Source organism: Sciurus vulgaris, assembly GCF_902686455.1.
Source record: "Sciurus vulgaris genome assembly, chromosome: 5".
Classification (NCBI taxonomy): Eukaryota; Metazoa; Chordata; class Mammalia; order Rodentia; family Sciuridae; genus Sciurus; species Sciurus vulgaris.
In genome coordinates, this window is record NC_136465.1 from 137,900,994 (window position 1) to 137,919,956 (window position 18,963).

Sequence of the window (18,963 nt, forward strand, 5' to 3'; positions counted from 1 at the left end):
AGAATTGGAATTTTTCATCTCTCTCACTAACTATAGTAAAGCACAACTAGTTTGGAGAACTATAAACCATTTGAACTGATGTACAGATGTTCATTCATCAAATTGAAGCAGGTCCCCAAGTCCCTGGCCCTTTTGTATTTTGAGACAGGTCTTTCTAAGTTTCTTAGGGCCTCACTAAGTTACTAAGGCTGGATTTGAACTTGCAATCTTCCTGCTTTTGCCCCCTGATCTGCTGAGTTTACAGGCATGCTCCACTGCACCCAGATTATCCCACATTTCACCAGTCTCTCCTCTTCAAAATCAGAATCAGAATCCTAGTCCTGATTCCTATAACCCTAGATGGATTATGTGAGCATTAACTAGAAGAGGTGTGATTCAGACCATACTTAATACCCAACTTCACTGTAAGTCCACACACTGCAACTAGCCTGTGAGCTCCATGCCATTAGTCCCGGGCCACAGTCTGTCTTTCAGAGGACTTTGTAGTATGGGCATCAGAACTCTGACCAAAAGAATTTCAAGTTTGGATCAAACATCATTCAGCCAAGGGATACAAGTAATCTTAACTTCATCCCTCTTTCGAATTCTTTGTTCCTTCTACTCTGGATAGAGTTGAACATTTCTGGACCAAGAAAGCTTAGCCACTCACTCAGGTGGTTACCTATTCCCTAACTGTTTTCTGATTGACCCAAGAAAGCTGTTTAGAACAGCATTTCTTAAGGTTTTGGTCTCAAGATCCATTGACACTCTTAAAAATTATGGAGTATTTCAAGTGGTCTTCATTTATGTGCTTATATTTGTTAATTTTATCTTATTATAAATTGAAATAAATTTTAAAATTTTCTTAATTCTTTTAAAATAGTAATAAACCCATTATATTTTAACATAACACATATTTCACAAAAACTAATTGTATTTTCCAAATATTTTACTGAAAAGAATGTTTTTATATTTTTGTAAATCTCTTTAATGACTGGTTTGATAAAGGACAGCTTATTCATTATTCTTTCATTCATGCATGAATTTTAACTTATTATTTAAAAACATTTTTTGTACCTCTATGTCATTTTCAAGAAGGTATTTCTTTTGGTCTTAAATGGTGACATTATTTGGATAGGTGAAATGTATAGGTTTCATAAAGAGAATAAGAAGTAGTAACAGATTTATGAAGGTAAAAAAGCAGGAAAATTGCTTGAGGAAAGGCAAAGAGGATGCATATTATAGATTATAGACAAGATCAGAAAAGTAGTTCAAGGTCATCTCATGGAAGGCATTGAATGCTTCAAATTTATTTGGTAAGCAATGGGAAGCTACTAGAGATATTTGAGTAAAGACAGAAATGATGGAACAGGTTCAGTCAGAGTTTTCTTAAGATTTATTTGCAGCTACACAAAGACTGATGGAGGGTAAGAACCTAAAGACAAGAAAAACAGGTTGGAATCCTGAACTAGGGTGTGATCAGAGAAATAAATTTTGAGAATGACAAGTAAGATCAGTAGGTGGAATGGAGAAGTTGTTGGTCAAAAATGATTACAGTTTCAAGCATGAGTTATTGGGAGAATGGTGATACTATTAAAAGAAATCAGGAAGTCAGAAAAAGGAACAGTTTGTGTGAATCAGGAGGATGAGCTTAAAAATAGAAGACATAGAGGCAAACCCACACAGATTCAGATCCTTGACAAAGATACCAAAAACAGACATTGGAGAAAAGACAGACTTTTTAACAAATGGTGCAGGGAAATCTGGTTATCCATATGTAAAAGAATGAAACTAGATTGGTATCTCTTACACCGCACTAAAATCGACTCAAAATGGATTAAAAAAAAAAAAAAATCTAGGAATGAGACCAGAAACCTTGCAACTCCTGGAAGAAAACATAAGGTCAACACTCCAACATGTAGACTCAGGTGACTAATTAATAAATGGGGTGGCATCAAATTAAAAAGCTTCTGCACAGTAAAGGAAACAAGGATGTAAAGAGAGAACCTACAGAATAGGAGAAAATCTTTGTTCTTCTAACAGAGGATTAATATCCAGAATACATAAAGAACTCAAAAAACTTGACATCAAAAATAAACAAATAATCTAATTAATAAATGGGCAATGAACTAAACACTTTTCAAAAGAAGAAATATAAATAGCCCATAAACATGAAGAAAATGTTCAACATCTTTAACAATTAAGGAAATGAAAATCAAAACTACACTTGAGATTTCATCTCACTCCAGTTATAATGGCAGCCCTCAAGAGCACAAAAAATAATAAATGCTAGATTAGATGTGGTGAAAAAGGAATACTTTTACACTGTTGATGGAACTGTGAATCAGTACAACAACTATGGAAATCAGTATGGAGATTTCTCAAAAAACTAGGAATGGAACCACTATATGATCCAAATGTACCACTCCTAGGTATTTATTCTAAAGAATTAAAGTCACAATACTATAACAATACATGCACACCCATGTTTATAGCAGGACAATTCACAATAGCCAAACTAGAGTGATGTCTCATCAGTGGATAAATGGATAAAAGAAAATGGGGTATATATATTCAATGGACTTTATTAAGCCATAAAGACGAATGAAATTATGTAATTTTCAGGAAAATGGACGAAACTTAAGGGCATTATATTAAGTGAAATAAGCCAAACTCTGAAAATCAAGAATTGTGTATTTTCTCTCATGTGTGGAAGCTAGAGAAGAAAAAGGAAAGGAAAGGGGGAGTGGATCTTATGAAAATCTAATGGAGATCAGTAGAGGAAAGGGACCCGAGGGAGGTGGAGAGGAGGGAAAAGGGAAATAGCGGGGAATGATGTTGGTCAAATTATATTGCTATATTGTTTGCATGTACAACATTTATATTGTGTGCATGTGCAGATAAGTGACAATGAATCCCACCATTATGTCTAATTATAAAGCATAAATAAAAATATGGAAAAAAAGGATGAGTTCAGTTCTTTATCTGTTAAGCCCATAAACGTCTATACTCAAAGGGAGTTATTCTAAAATCTTACAACATTTACAAGAACTACAACCTAAAAGAAGAATATGGTTATAGCTATACTGACTTGTATATGCTCTTTGCAATACAAATGTAAGGGGAAAATGGAAAGTGAAGTTGTGTTTTAATTCCCTATCGAGTTTATTTCTACACAAATCTAGCAGATATATAGCTTTTCTTGATTCATATATTACAAAGATAGCTCTTACGAAGTAATACATATTTTTTGAATAACTATTATCACTTATGCTAACTTTTATATATTTCATGTCAATCCGCACATCAGCTCCTAGATATTATTTGGAATTTCACAAGAGAAATTGAGATGCAAAAAGGGTAAGCAACTTTCCCAAGATCAAGCAGGAAGTGATGGAATGATATTTAAATGCAGGTTCTGTAAAGTTTCAAAATCTTCTGTTTTTTTCTCTTTTTGCTATAAAAAGGATTTATTTGCCCTTCTCTCTTTCCCTTTCCACAGAATGAAAAAGAAATAGTGCTTGTTAGCATAGTCTTTATTATATGATTGTATCCAGGGATTCATCTCAGACCTGCTTAGGGAAATGTTAGGGAAGGCGATGCTCAGGGGTTCTCCTTTTGTGGGCAGCTATTTTCCCTGTGAACTGAAAATTCCTGTAACTTATCTAAGAGTGAGCGATTAACTAATAAAATTAATTTAATGGAAAAATCACCCCATAAAAAGAGCAGATATACAGTTGTTAAATGTACCTATAGTAAAAATTAAAAAATGGGGCTGGAATTGTAGCTCAGTGGTAGAGTGCTTACCTAGCACATGAGAGGCGCACTGGGTTCCATTCTCAGCACCACATAAAAACAAATAAGTAAAATAAAGGTTTGTGTTCATCTACAACTAAAAATATATTTAAAAAATAAAAGAAATTTTTAGGCAAGGCCCTTGAAATCACTTTAAATCTAGACAAACAGCTGAGAATGTCCTTAATATCAAGTCTGAGTACCAAAGTGTAGTATTCTTCCTATACATGAGGGAAGGCAGAAGATAAAGAGTCTTGGAGGTCTGCATTTCTGTTGGATGTTCCAGAACAGAGGAAAGACACACAGGCACTGAATGCTTTGCATACTCTGCCTGGCATTTGGTGAATGCTTAACACATGCCAATTCCTGTCTTCTTCTTTTGCATTTTAATGAAAATGTTTCCCTGCATCTTATTTCATTTCCTTTCAATATGAAAAGAAAATCCTGAGGAATAATATATCATCCTGACTGTTAGAGGTACCTAGCCTTTACTCGTTGAAGTTGAATATGCCAGGATAATCCTGCAGCTTGGTCCAACCTGAATGTTCTGGGTTGTGTTCTCCCTGTAGGAATTGATCATCTATTCTTCTGATCATTGAACTTGATGACAAAAGGTCTTTTAGATAGGCAGGGCCTTCCTACTTAGAAGTTCAAACTGAACCTGGACCCCACAGAAGAAAAAGTCCATGACATTTCTTGTGTAATACTGTTAAACTTCACTCATGCAGTAACTAAGGACACTTCTCTTAACTCCTTTATGGTTAGAGTTGCATGGGTGACATCTTGTATAACAAAGATGTACAAAATATATAATTTGACAAGAATTATCAAAGAGTGCCTTATGGAAAATCTCAGATATGAGGTAAGCTTTGTATAAGCCAGAAAAATTCTGAAGTTTTGTCAGATATGAAAAAAAGCAAAAGCATTTTTGATCATGTTATACAGAGGAGACCACTCGGCTAGCAACGTAAAGGAAAACGGTGAGGAAATCAGGCTAAGTGGATCTTCAAAGTTCAGATGATGGAGGATGTTGATCAAAAAGATTATAAATTTTGACTATGACATATATTTAAGAAATATTTGCTTATTAAGAAAGGAAGAAATTATTTACAAGTAAATCCATATTACCTTTGTCAAGACATGTTCTTAAACCTTTATTTCAATCCCCTTCTTCTGTGAAAGGGAAAAAAGGATAATAACTAACACCACAGAACCACAGGCCTCATATTTCCTAAAGGAGAGTAATGAGCTTAGCCCCCAGAACTGTACAGGTGTTCCCTTCAACTAGCATCTCACAGCACAAAAGGAGAATGGTGTATGTATTAGGCTGTTAAAGCTGCCATAACAAAATGCCTTAGACTAAATGGCTTAAACAACAGAAACTTATTTTCTCACCATTCTGGAGGCTGGAAGTCTGAGATCAAGGTGCCAGCATGATTGGTTTCTGGGGAGGGTCCTCTTGCTGGATTGCTGGAGGCAGCCTTCTCCCTAAATGTGTGCTCGCTCACATAACCTTCCCTTTGTTCAGACACAGGGTTAAAGGATGCTTTCTGGTGTCATATCTTGTTAATGGCACTAATTCCATTCTGAGGACCTTACATCTAACCCTAAATATTTCTCCAAAGTCTTTTCTCACACTGGGAGTTAGGACTTTAACACATGAATGGGAGGTGGGACACAAATATTCAGTGCAAAACACTAAATCTTGAGATAGCTGAATAAGTAGTTTTAATCTCCTTCATATAATCATCTATAAAAAACAAAATGACAGACTGGGGCCATAGTTCAGTGGCAGAGCACTTGCCTAGCACATGTGAAGCACTGGGTTCCATCCTTAGCACCACATGAAAAATAATCAAAGGCATGCTGTCCATCTACAACTACAAAAAAAAAAAAATGTTAATTAATGTATGGTGGTACAGCCCTATAATCCCAGTCACTTGGAAGCCTGCAGCAATAAGATCATAAGTTCAAAGTTATTGTCAGCAACTTAGCAAAACCCTCATCAACTTAGACCCTGTCTCAAAAAAAAAAAAAAAAAAAGGAATTTTGAAAAAAGAACTGGGGATATTGGTCAGTGGCAAAAGCACTCTTCATTTCACTCCCTAGTATAAATAAAATTAAAAACAAAATGACATTCTTGGTAAGACAGAATACCTGTGAAATAAATTTAAATAGACCTGTATTAGATTCAATATCTACATATCATATCTAATATCTACATTGTTTGTTTCTTCAACAGATAATCATGAATTAGACAGAAATGACCACTGACCTATGGAACTTATAGTCTCAGGAAAAACAGGCATTAAATAATCAGTAACTTTTAAAATAAACTTCTGTTGTGAAAATATCATCTAAGCACTTACCTTATTAAAATAATTAACAAATATATTTTGAGGTCTTATGCTAGGTGTAGGAGATATAAAAATGCCTTTTTTCAAGTCAACATTTGATCTACTTGACTGTAAATGTATCAATTCAGTAAAACTTCCCATTTTCACCCTTTTGTCCAATCATGATGTCTCCTTTGACTTCTAATGGGATCCAACCTGAGCCCACTTTCTATTAGCATCCATACCTGCCTTTCATTGCACTTGTTTTCACCAATTATAGAATATCATCTCCTCTTACCAGGAAAGCTATCAAAGCAACCTGTGAGTTCTCCCACTGAAAGGAATTTCCTTTCCATGTTGCGCCTCAGCTGACATGAAACAGGCATATTCATTCTTCTTTCAGAAAGCAGAGATCTGTGTTTTCTTTGACCTTAGAGCTTATGGAACCCACAAGGTCTGAAAATTCTATTTTAGATTATGGCACAGTAGAAAACTGAACATAAAGACCCTGATTCAATAGCTTTTCTTTTTGTGTTAAAAAGAGATTTGGATTTTTAAAAAATGAATTGCTTCACATTTATAGTTTAGGTCTCTTTAAGGCAATGCAACTAGATACAAGAATGAACTGATTATACTGCCCTCAAAAAACATCAGAGGGACTCTTTCTGAGTAGCCAGACAAATACACTGGGTAGATCACAAGGCATATATTTCTTCACTGATATTTATGTAGAGTTTTTAGATCTCTGGTCCTAATTTTGGAGCAGCATAGTCACCTATAAACTGCCACATTATTACAAGAAATCCAAATGCCATGATTGGTGATGGTTGTTTTATAATCCCAACAATATGAGAAACCTTTCTTTGTTTAATGGTTTTAATAATTAATAACCCAAAACTTTACTCTGTGCTCCAACTGTAAGAATGGAAATACATAAAACTCAGATAACATTTCCTAAAAGGTCTACTTAGTCCCTAAATTGGAAAATGTGCACTTAAATAATTAATTGGGCTTTTTAATAGGTGTTCCAGGAAACACTTTCTACTTTAATTGGCAGAATCAAGAGAGAAAAGATAGGTACATATGCTGATAAAGCATATTCAGGGGTCAGGGAACTCCAATTCTGTTTGTTGATTTTGTAGTATGACTACTTCCACTATGACCAATACCACACTACCAACCTAACACCAATGAATGTAGAGTGAAAGAGATGTGTACACTTGACTTTCATGAGCCTGTGTAAGCCATCTCCAGGACCCACTGGCTATAACCCAGGGGGAAGAAATATTAACATATTTTTCTCCTAAAGATGCAGAAGATTATATCTTCTCTTCCATGGAAATAGTTTCTAGAAAATTCAGTATCAGGAGTTATATTTATTTATTTTTAATAGTTTAGTTTAAGCAGATGCAAGCTCAGCTCTTCTTGAATGGGTTCTTGATTGCTGCTTCAATCATCTGAGGACTCTCACTTCTTCACTCTTCTAAAGCAGACTGCCAGTTATTCTCCAGGTGAGGCACTAGAACCTTCAGAGACACTAAAAGGACTACAGGGTAGAATTTGTACTGCCTCAGCTCCATACCACTAGATGAGAAGGACACACAAACAACATGAAAAAACAAGGGAACAAAGTACCTCAAACAAAACCAGATGTTCCAGCAACAGAATCCATAAATAACAGTAAGAAATGTCAGAGATAGAGTTTAGAAAATACATAGTTAGATTGATCTTCGAAATAAAGGATGGTATTAGAAAGAAAATACAGGGAAGTAAAAGATCACTTCAATAAAGAGGCAGAAATTATAAAAAGGAATTAAGCAGAAATCCTTGAAATGAAGTAACAGTAAACCAAATTAAAAATTCAATGGAAAATATCACCAACAGACTAGACCACTTGGAAGACAGGAACCTCAGACAATGAAGACAAAATATATACTCTTGAAAATAAAGTTGACCACACAGAGAAGATGGTAAGAACCATGAACCAAACTTCCAATAAATATGGGACAACATAAAGGCCAAATTTAAGATTTATTAGAATAGATGAAGACATGGAGATATGAACCAAGGGAATGTGCAATCTTTTCAATGACATAACAGAAAACTTCCCACATTTAAGACTGAAATGACAAATCAAGTACCAGAGGCTTACAGGATTCCAAATGTACAAAATTACAGCATAACCCACACCAAGGCACATTATAATGAGAATAACTAACATACAGAATAATGACAGAATTTTAAAGGCTGTGAGAGAGAAAAAACAAATTACATATAGGGGAAACACAATTCAGATTTCATCTGATTTATCAACCCAGACCCTCAACACCAGGAGTTCTGGGAATAATATATATCAAGCTCTGAAAAGAAAATGGATGCCAACCAAGAATTTATATCCAGCAAAATTAAGCTTCATATATGAAGGCGAAATAAAAACCTTCCATGATAAACAAAAGTTAAAAAAATTCACAACCAGAAAGCCTACACTACAGAACATTCTCAGCAAAATTTTCCATGAGGATGAAATGAAAAGAAAATGAAAACCAGCAAAGGGAGGAACTACACTAAAGGAAAGATCAATCAAAGGAGCAACTAAGTCATGTTAAAAACAACAAGTAAAAACCCAAAATGGCTGGGAACACAAATCATATCTCAACAATAACACTGAATGTTAATGGCCTAAACTCATCAAAAGACATAAGACTGGCAGACTGGATTTAAAGAAAGACACAATAATATGCTCTCTCCAAAGACTCACCTCATAGGAAAAGACATCCACAGACTGAAGGTGAAAGGTTGGGAAAAAACATCACTCACATAGACTGCATAAATAAGCAGGGGTTTCCATTCTCATATCAGACAAAGTGGACATCGAACCAAAGTTAGTCAGAAGGGATAAAGAAGGACATTTCATACTGCCTAAGGGAATCATACACCAACAAGATATAACAATTGTAAATATATATGCCCCAAACATTGGAGCATCTATGTACATCAAACAAACCCTTCTCAATTTCAAGAATCAAATAGACCACAACACAATAATACTGGGTGACTTTAACACACCTCTTTCACCACTGGATTGATCTTCCAAACAAAAACTAAACAAAGAAACTATAGAATTAAATGATACAATCGATGACTTAGGCTTAACAGATATATATAGAATATTTCATTCATCATCAAACAAATACATTTTTCTCAGGAGCATTTCTTCTCTAAAATAGATCATGATGTATGCCACAAAGCACTCTCCAGCAAATACAAAATATAGAAATCCTACACTGCATTCTGTCAGATCATAAGGAATAAAACTAGAAATCAACAATAAATAAATAGTAGAAGCTACGCAACACCTGGGACTAAATAGCATGCTATTGAATGATGAATGGATAAAAGAGGAAATCAAGGAGGAAATAAATTCTTAGAAGTAAATGATACAACATATAAAAATCTCTGGGACACTCTGAAGGCAGTGCAAAGAGGAAAGTTCATTGCATTGAGCTCATACATTAAAAGAATAAAAAGTCAACAAATAAATGACCTAATATTACATCTCAAAGCCCCTAGAAAAAGAAGAACAAATCAACAGCAAAAGCAGCAGAAGACAGGAAATAATTAAAATCAGAGCTGAAATCAATGTAATTGAAATAAAAGAAACAATTCAAAAACTGACAAAATAAAAAGTTGATTCTTTGAAAAAAATAAAATAAAATTGATAAACCCCTAATCACACTGACAAAGAGAAAGAGAGAGAAGGACTCAAAATTACTAAAATCCGTGATGAAAAAGGAAATATCATGATAGATACTCCTGAAATACAGAGGATAACTAGAAACTATTTTGAAAATTTATACTCAAATAAAATAGAAAAACTTGAAGACATCAACAAATTTCTAAAGACATGATTTACCCAAACTGATGCAGGAGGACATACACAATTTAAACTCATCGATTTCAAGCAAAGAAATAAAAGACACCATCAAAAGTCTACCAACCAAGAAAAGCCCAGGACCAGATAGAATCTCAGCCGAGTTCCACAAGACCTTCAAAGAAGATTTAACATCAATGTTCCTCAAATTATTCCATGAAATAGAAAAGGAGGGAACCCTTCCAAACCCATCTATGAGGCTAGTATCACCCTATATCAAAATCATACAAAAGACACATCAAGGAAAGAAAACTTCAGACCAATATCCCTCATGGATATAGACAAAATTCTCAATAAAATTCTGGCAAATCACATACAAAAAAATTATTTAAAAGATAGTGCACCACAATCAAGTGAGGTTCATCAATGGAATGCAAGATTGGTTTAACATATGGAAATCAATAAACATAATACATCACATCAATAGACTTAAAGACAAGAATCATATGATTATCTCAATAAATGCAGAGAAAGCATTTGACAAAATACAGCACCCCTTTATGTTCAAAACACTAGAAAAACTAGGGATAGTAGGAACATACCTCAATATTGTAAAAGCTATCTATGCTAAGCACATGGCCAACATCATTCTAAATGGAGAAAAACTGAGAGCATTCCCCCTAAACTGGAACAAGACAGGGATGCCCTCTTTCACCACTCCTATTCAACATTGTCCTTGAAACCCTAGCCAGAGCAATCAGACAGATGAAAGAAATTAAAGGATACAAATAGGAAAAGAAGAACTCAAGCTATCACTATATGCTGATGACATGATTCTATCTTTATTTAGAAGATCCAAAAAATTCCACCATAGAACCTCTAGAACTCATAGATGAATTCAGCAAAGTAGCACAATATAAAACCAATACCCATAAATCAAATGCATTTCTATACATAAGCAACAAATCCACTTCAAGAGAAACTAGGAAAACTACCCCATTCATCATAGCCTCAACAAAAATAAAATACTTGGGAATCAATCTAACAAAAGAGGTGATGGACCTCTATAATAAAAACTATAGAACACTAAAGAAAGAAATTAAAGAAAACCTTAGAAGATGGAAAGATCTCCCATGTTCTTGGATAGGCAGAATTAATATTGTCAAAATGGTCATACTACCAAAAGCACTATACAAATTCAATGCAATTCCAATTAAAATTCCAATGACATTCCTCATAGAAATAGAGAAAGCAGTCATGCAATTCATTTGGAAGAATAAGAGACCCAGAATTAGCAAGAAGTGTGAAGCAGGAGGCATCACAATACCAGAACTTAAACTCTATTACGGAGTAATAGTAACAAAAATGGCATGATGTTGACACCAAAATAGACATGAAGACCCATAGTACAGAGACACATCCACATAAATACAGTTATCTCCTACTAGACAAAGGTGCCAAAAACATACACTGGAGAAAGATAGCCTGTTCAACAATGGTGCTGGGGAAACTGGAAATCCAAATGTAACAAAATGAAATTAAACCTCTATCTCTCACCCTGCACAAAAATCAACTCAAAGTGGATCAAAGACTGAGACACTAAAACAAAGACCCTGCACCTAATAGAAGAAGAAGTAGGCCCAAATCTTCATCATATAGGTTTAGTACCTGACTTCCTTAACAAGACCCCTAAAGCACAAGAAGTGAAATTAAGAATCAATTAATGGGATGAATTCAAACTAAAAAGCTTCTTCTCAGCAAAGGAAACAATCAATAATTTGAAGAGAGAACTACAAAATGGGAAAAAATCTTTACCCCATGCACCTCAGATAGAGCACTAATTTTCAGGATATATAAAGAACTTAAAAACTTAATACCAAAAAAAACACAAATAACCCAATCAATAAATGGACTAAGGAACTGAACAGACACTTCACAGAAGAAGAAATACAATCCATCAACAAACATATGAAAAAATGTTCATCATCTCTTGCAATTAGAGAAATTCAAATCAAAACTGCTCTAAGATTTCATTCTCACTCCAATCAGAATGGCAATTATCAAGAATACAAGCAATAATACGTGTAGGCAAGGATGTGGGGAAAAAGGTACACTGATACATTATTGGTGGGACTGCAGATTAGTACAACTTTGGAAAGCAGTATGGAGATTCCTCAGAAAAACTTGGAATGGCACCACCATTTGACCCAGCTATCTCATTTCTCAGTTATACCAAAGAATTAAAATCATCATACTACAGTGACTCATCCTCATCAATACTTATAGCAGCTCAATTCACAATATCAAAACTATGGAACCAACCTAGATGCCCTTCAACAGATGAATGGATAAAAATAATGTGGTACTCAACCTTAAAGAAGAATGAAATTATGGCATTTGCAGGTAAATGGTGGAATTAGAGGGTATCATGCTATGTGGAATGAGCCAATCCCAAAAAACCAAAGCCTGAATGTTTTCTCTGATAAGCAGATGCTGATCCATAGTACGGAGTGGGTTGGAAAAATGAAGGAACTTTGGATTGTACAGAGGAGAGTGAGAGGAGCGGTTGAGTGGGCAGGGAAGGGAAGGACCATAGATTGTGAGACAGACATTATTACCCTATATACATGTATGAAAAGAATTTTTTTTAAAAAAAATTTTATCACTACTAAAAAAAGTTAATGAAAATAAATAAATAAATAAATAAATAAATAAGACAATTTTGAGATAACAGCCAGGCCCCGTAGGACCCTGGCTGGACTGACTGAGCCCGGTCTCCAGGATCCCTCAGCCCAACCGATCACTCCCTGCCTCTGGGGCCCTCACATCAACTGACTGCTCCCTGCCACCAGCACCCCCAGACCAACTGACTGCACCCTATCACTGGGAACCCAGACCAACTTATTGCACCCGGACTCCAGGATCCCACAACTACACCAAACACACCGGACCTCCAGGACCCCTGCCGGACCAACTGCATCCTATCTCCAGGACCTCCAGCTGACCACGTCCACCCCTGAGCTGCAGCTCCCCACTGCCAACACATTTTGAAGCCAGAGCGGCCATCTTGGATCATCCTGGAAGCTGGAGCTCCGATCTTTGGGTGGGGCAAATCCCATCCTGAGATGCCTGCTGGAGGCTTGAAGCTCATTGTCAGGTACCTCTCATGCATCAGGCTACTGAACACTGGGAGGTTTCATTAGTATATGACTGTTATACAGTAGATTTTCTTTTTTCTCCATTTTAAAAAATTTAAGTTTTTATTTCTTTACTTTTCTTGCTTTCTTTTCCTTTTGTTTACTTGTTCCCTCAGAGTCTCTTTCTCCCTTTTTTGCATGCTAACATCCGATTTCTTTTGATTACACTCTCACACTTTCTATTTTCTAGAACTTCTGTATATTCTTTTCTTCTCCCATTAACAGCCACATTCTACATCCCTCTGCATCCTCTTTGTCCTCCATTAGAAACTGCAGACCTTATTGCAAACCTGTTTGTTTTACAAAGATAATATTTGAACTCATTTTGCTTATTATGACAATTTTGTTATTGTCCCCCATAGGGGCTATTTGGTCTAGGATTACATAGTGCCTGATTTGGGCACTGCTAATATTGATCTCCCTTAAAGAAAGGGTTTTGGAAACCTATAGGACCACTATAAGCCTATAGGGGGAAATCTGCAATACCCTAGATCTGCTACTGCTAGAGGGGAAGAAACATGAACAACATGAAAAACAAGGGAAGAAAATGATCCAAACAAATCTAGATTCTATAGTAATAGAATCCAATGACAGTATGTTAGAAGAAATGTCAGAAAAGTACTTCAGATTATACATGATTAAGATGATTCGCGAAGCAAAGGATGAGATAAGAGAGCAAATGCAGGCAATGAATGATAATACCAATAAGCTGAAAGAGCACCTGCAGGAAGCGAAAGATCATTTCAACAAAGAGATAGATCCTAAAAAAAAAACCAAATGGATATCCTTGAAATGAAGGAGACAATAAACCAAATAAAAAACTCAATGGAAAGCATCACCAACAGACTAGACCACTTGGAAGACAGAACCTCAGATAATGAGGACAAAATATTTAATCTTGAAAATAAAGTCGCCCAAACAGAGAAGATGATAAAAAATCATGAACAGAATCTCCAAGAACTATGGGACATCATGAAAAGACCAAATTTAAGAATTATTGGGATTAAGGAAGGCACAGAGATACAAACCAAAGGAATGAACAACCTATTCAATGAAATAATATCAGAAAATTTCTCAAACCTGAAGAATGAAATGGAAAATCAAATACAAGAGGCTTACAGAACACCAAATGCACAGAATCACAACAGATCCACACCAAGGCACATTATAATGAAAATGCCTAACCTTCAAAATAAAGATAGGATTTTGAAGGCCGCGAGAGAAAAGCATCAGATTACATGTAGGGGGAGACCAATACGGATAGCAGCCGACTTCTCAACCCAGACTCTAAAAGCTAGAAGGGCCTGGAACAACATATTTCAAGCTCTGAAAGAACATGGTTGCCAACCAAGAATCCTATACCCAGCAAAACTAACCTTCACATGTGAAGATGAAATAAATCCTTCCATGATAAACAAAAGTTAAAAGAATTTACAAATAGAAAGCCTGCACTACAGAATGTTCTCAACAAAATATTCCATGAGGAGGAAATGAAAAACAACAATGGAGGTCAGCAAAGGGAGGAACTACCTTAGAGAAAAATCACTCAAAGGAGAAACCAAGCCAACTTAAAAGCCAAAAATAAGCCAAATGACTGGGAATACAAATCATTACTCAATAATAACCCTGAATGTTAATGGCCTAAACACCTCAATCAAAAGACATAGACTGGCAGAATGGATTAAAAGAAAGACCCAACAATATGCTGCCTGCAAGAGACTCATCTCATAGAAAAAGACATCCACAGACTAAAGGTGAAAGGATGGGAAAAAACCTACCACACACATGGACTCAGCAAAAAAGCAGGGGTTTCCATCCTTATATCAGATAAAGTGGACTTCAACCCAAAGTTAGTCAGAAGGGATAAAGAAGGACATTTCATAATGCTTAAGGGAAACATAAATCAGGAAGACATAACGATAGTAAATATTTATGCCCCAAACAATGGTGCATCCCTGTACATCAAACAAATCCTTCGCAATTTCAAGAATCACATAGACCACAACTCAATAATTCTGGGCCACTTTAATGCACTGCTGTCACCACTAGATAGATCTTCCAAACAAAATCCAACCAAAGAAACCATAGAACTGAATAACACAATCAATAACCTAGACTTAATAGACATATATAGAATATTCCATCCATCAACGAGCGGATACACTTTCTTCTCAGCAGCACATGGAACCTTCTCAAAAATAGACCATGTGTTATGCCACAAAGCAGCCCTTAGGAAATGCCAAAAAATAGAGATACTGCCTTGTGTTCTATCAGATCATAATGGACTGAGAGTAGAAATCAATGACAAAATAAAAAAAGGAAATTACTCCAACACTTGGAGACTGAATAATATGCTATTGAATGAAACATGGATAACAAAAAACATCAGGGAGGAGATTAAAAAATTCTTAGAGGTCAATTAGAACGATGATACAACATATCAAAATCTCTGGGACACTATGAAAGCGGTACTGAGAGGAAAATTCATTGCATGGAGCGCATTCCAGAAAAGAATGAAAAGTCAACAACTAAATGACTTAACATTACAGCTCAAAGCCCTAGAAAAAGAAGAACAGAATAACAGCAAAAGTAGTAGAAGACAGGAAATAATTAAAATCAGAGCTGAAATCAATGAAATTGATACAAAAGAAACTATTCAAAAAATTGACAAAACAAAAAGTTGGTTGTTTGAGAAAGTAAACAAATTGATAAACCCTTAGCCACACTAACAAAGAGAAGGAGAGAGAAGACTCAAATTACTAAAATACATGATGCAAAAGGAAATATCATGACAGACACCACTGAGATACAGAACATATTGAGAAGCTACTTTGAAAATCTGTATTCCAACAGAATAGAAAGTACCGAAGACATTGACAAATTTCTAGAGACATATGCTCCTCCCAAACTGAACCAGGAGGACATACAGGATTTAAACAGATCAATATCAAGCAATGAAATAGAAGAAGCCATTAAAAATCTACCATCCAAGCAAACCCCAGGACCAGACGGATTCTCAGCTGAGTTCTACAAGACCTTCAAAGAAGAACTCATTCCAATACTTCTCAAAGTATTCCAGGAAATAGAAAAGAAGGGTACCCTACCAAATTCATTCTATGAAGCTAATGTCACCCTCATACCCAAACCAAGAAAAGACACATCAAGGAAAGAAAATTTTAGACCAATATCCTTCATGAATATAGATGCAAAGATCCTTAACAAAATATTGACAAACCGTATCCAAAAACATATTAAGAAACTTGTGCACCACGATCAAGTGGGGTTCATCCCTGGAATGCAAGGATGGTTTAACATCCGTAAATCAATAAACGTAATCCATCATGTCAGCAGACTTAAGGATAAAAATCATATGGTTATTTCAATTCATACAGAAAAAGTGTTCAACAAAATACAACACCCCTTCATGCTGAAAACACTAGAAAAAATAGGGATAGTAGGAACATACCTGAACATTGTAAAGCCTATTTATGCTAAGCCCATGGCCAACATCATTCTTAATGGAGAAAAACTGAAACCATTCCCTTTAAAAACGGGAACAAGACAGGGATGTCCTCTTTCACCACTTCTATTCAACCTTGTCCTCGAAACTCTAGCCAGAGGAGGTTTCAAGATGGCGGCCTAGAGGGTGGCTGCATTTCATGTTGCTCCAGGACTCAGGATTCAAAAGAGGAGAAATTGAGAGACTTAGGACCAACTCAAAGCAGCCCGGTGAGTCTCTCCCATTGGGGAGGCCTCCTGGATGGGACTGTAGTCCCGGAACGCAGGGAACTTGTGAAGTAGAGCTGCCGGTGAAACGCCCCTCCCCCCGCTGGAGCAGTGAACTTGGACAACTGGGAGCGTTGCAAAGGAGGCCGCTCAGCACAGCGCAGGGACTCGGAGCAACCACTGGGGCTCTGGTGGCTGCCCAGGGGAGGAGCGGCGAGGAGAGCTGTGTGGACTCAGAACACCGGAGCCTGCCCTGAGGAGGAGGAGGAGGAGCGTGGCCACTTGGATTCGGAGTGGCTATACCAGAGCTACAGGCGGTTGCCAGAGGAGAAGCGGCGCGGCGAGCTGTTTGGATCAGACCACTTCTGAACACCGGGGCCTTCCCGGAGGAGTAGGAGGAGGAGGAGGAGGAGCGCGGCGGGTCGTTTGGACTCGCAGTGACTGCATTAGAGCTCCAGGCGGCTGCTCAGAGGAGAAGGCGAGTGGTGAGTTGTTTGGACTTAAAGCGACCGCTCCTGAACACAGGGGGGCTGCCTGGAGGAGGAGCGCGGTGGGTCGCTTGGTCTCGAGTGGCCACACCAGAGCTCCGGGCGGTGCCCAGAGGACACGTGCAGATGGTCACGTGGATTCAGAGCCACTCAGAGCAACCGCTCCTGAACACCCGGGGGGTTACCAGGAGAAGGAGGAGGAACGGGGAGGGTCATTTCTACTCGGAGTGATTGATTGCCCAGGGCTACGGGTGGTTGGCGGAGGAGGAGGCACGCAGTGAGTTGCTTGGACTCCTAGTGACCGCACCGGAATACTGGGCGGCTGTCAGGAGGAAGAGGTGTGTGGCGGGTCTCTGGGACTCAGAGCGATTGTACGGGGCCCCAGGTGACTGCTCAGAGGAGGGGCCGCATAGCCAGGCGATTAGGTGCAGAGCAGGGTCCCAGGATCTAGGAGGCTTCTTGGTGGAAGAGCCCCACAGAGACACGCTTAGGGGCGGAGCGAAGGTTCCAGGACTGCGGGCAGATTCTCTGAGGAGGAGCAGCCTAAGGAGATTCATCTGCGAAGGGTGAGGCTCCCAGGCCCAGGAGGTAGGGCCGGCCCCTGGGAACTTTGCAGAGGAAAGCAGCCCAGCCCAGGCGGTAGCTGTAAATTGAGGGGAACCTCTAGGAGGGAACTGACCAACGAGACCTCCCCACCAGGTGAGTCTTCCCTGCCGGGTGAGGTTTCCCCACAAGGACGGTAAAACCAGAGACACAGGCCCAAACAGGCCTTGCCTCAACCCGCAGTCTAGTTCCACTTTGGATGACCATTGGTCAACAAGTGGAGGCACCTCTGCCCACTAGCAGGGATTATACCCCACCTGAAGGCCACCACTCCTAGAGAGGCAGCTTCCTTGTGGAGCACCGCATTATCAACTTCCTCCAAGACTTCAGCCTACTGAAGGCTAAGAGGGGATATATATAGAAATCTTCAGGAACATTGTAAGTCAATAGAGGAAACCTACAATATCTCAGCGGTCCACTGATACCTGAACAATATGAGAAAACAAGGAAAGAAAATGCTGCAAACAAATCTAGATGTTACATCAATAAAACTCAATGACAGCATGGCAGAAGAAATGACAGAAAAGGAGTTCAGAATGTACATAATTAAAATGATCAGGGAAGCAAACGATGAGATGAAAGAGCAAATGCACGCACTGAATGATGAGATGAAAGAGCAAGTGCAGGCATTGAATGATCACACCAATCGACAGTTAAAAGAGCAAATACAGGAAGCAAAAGATCATTTCAATAAAGAGTTAGAGATAATGAAAAAAAAACAAACAGAAATCCTTGACATGAAGGAAACAATAAACCAAATTAAGAACTCCATAGAAAGCATATCCAGTAGGATAGAACACCTGGAAGATAGAACCTCAGACATTGAAGACAAAATATTTAACCTTAAAAACAAAGTTGAACAAACAGAGAAGATGGTAGGAAATCATGAACAGAATCTACAAGAACTATGGGATATCATGAAAAGGCCAAATTTAAGAATTATTGGGATTGAGGAAGGCCTAGAGAAA

General features: G+C 37.5%; 1 long non-coding RNA gene across 1 annotated transcript in view; it reads right to left on the minus strand.

The window, feature by feature from the left end:
- Positions 1-5,164: 5,164 nt before the first annotated feature.
- The window catches only part of LOC306662650, a 73,195-nt gene continuing 59,396 nt past the window's right edge, over positions 5,165-18,963 (minus strand). The window contains exons 3-4 of the long non-coding RNA XR_013764172.1: positions 5,575-5,648; positions 5,165-5,258 (exon numbers count right to left, since the gene is read on the minus strand). This is a non-coding gene — a long non-coding RNA (uncharacterized lncRNA). The remainder of the gene's footprint in view (positions 5,259-5,574; positions 5,649-18,963) is intronic.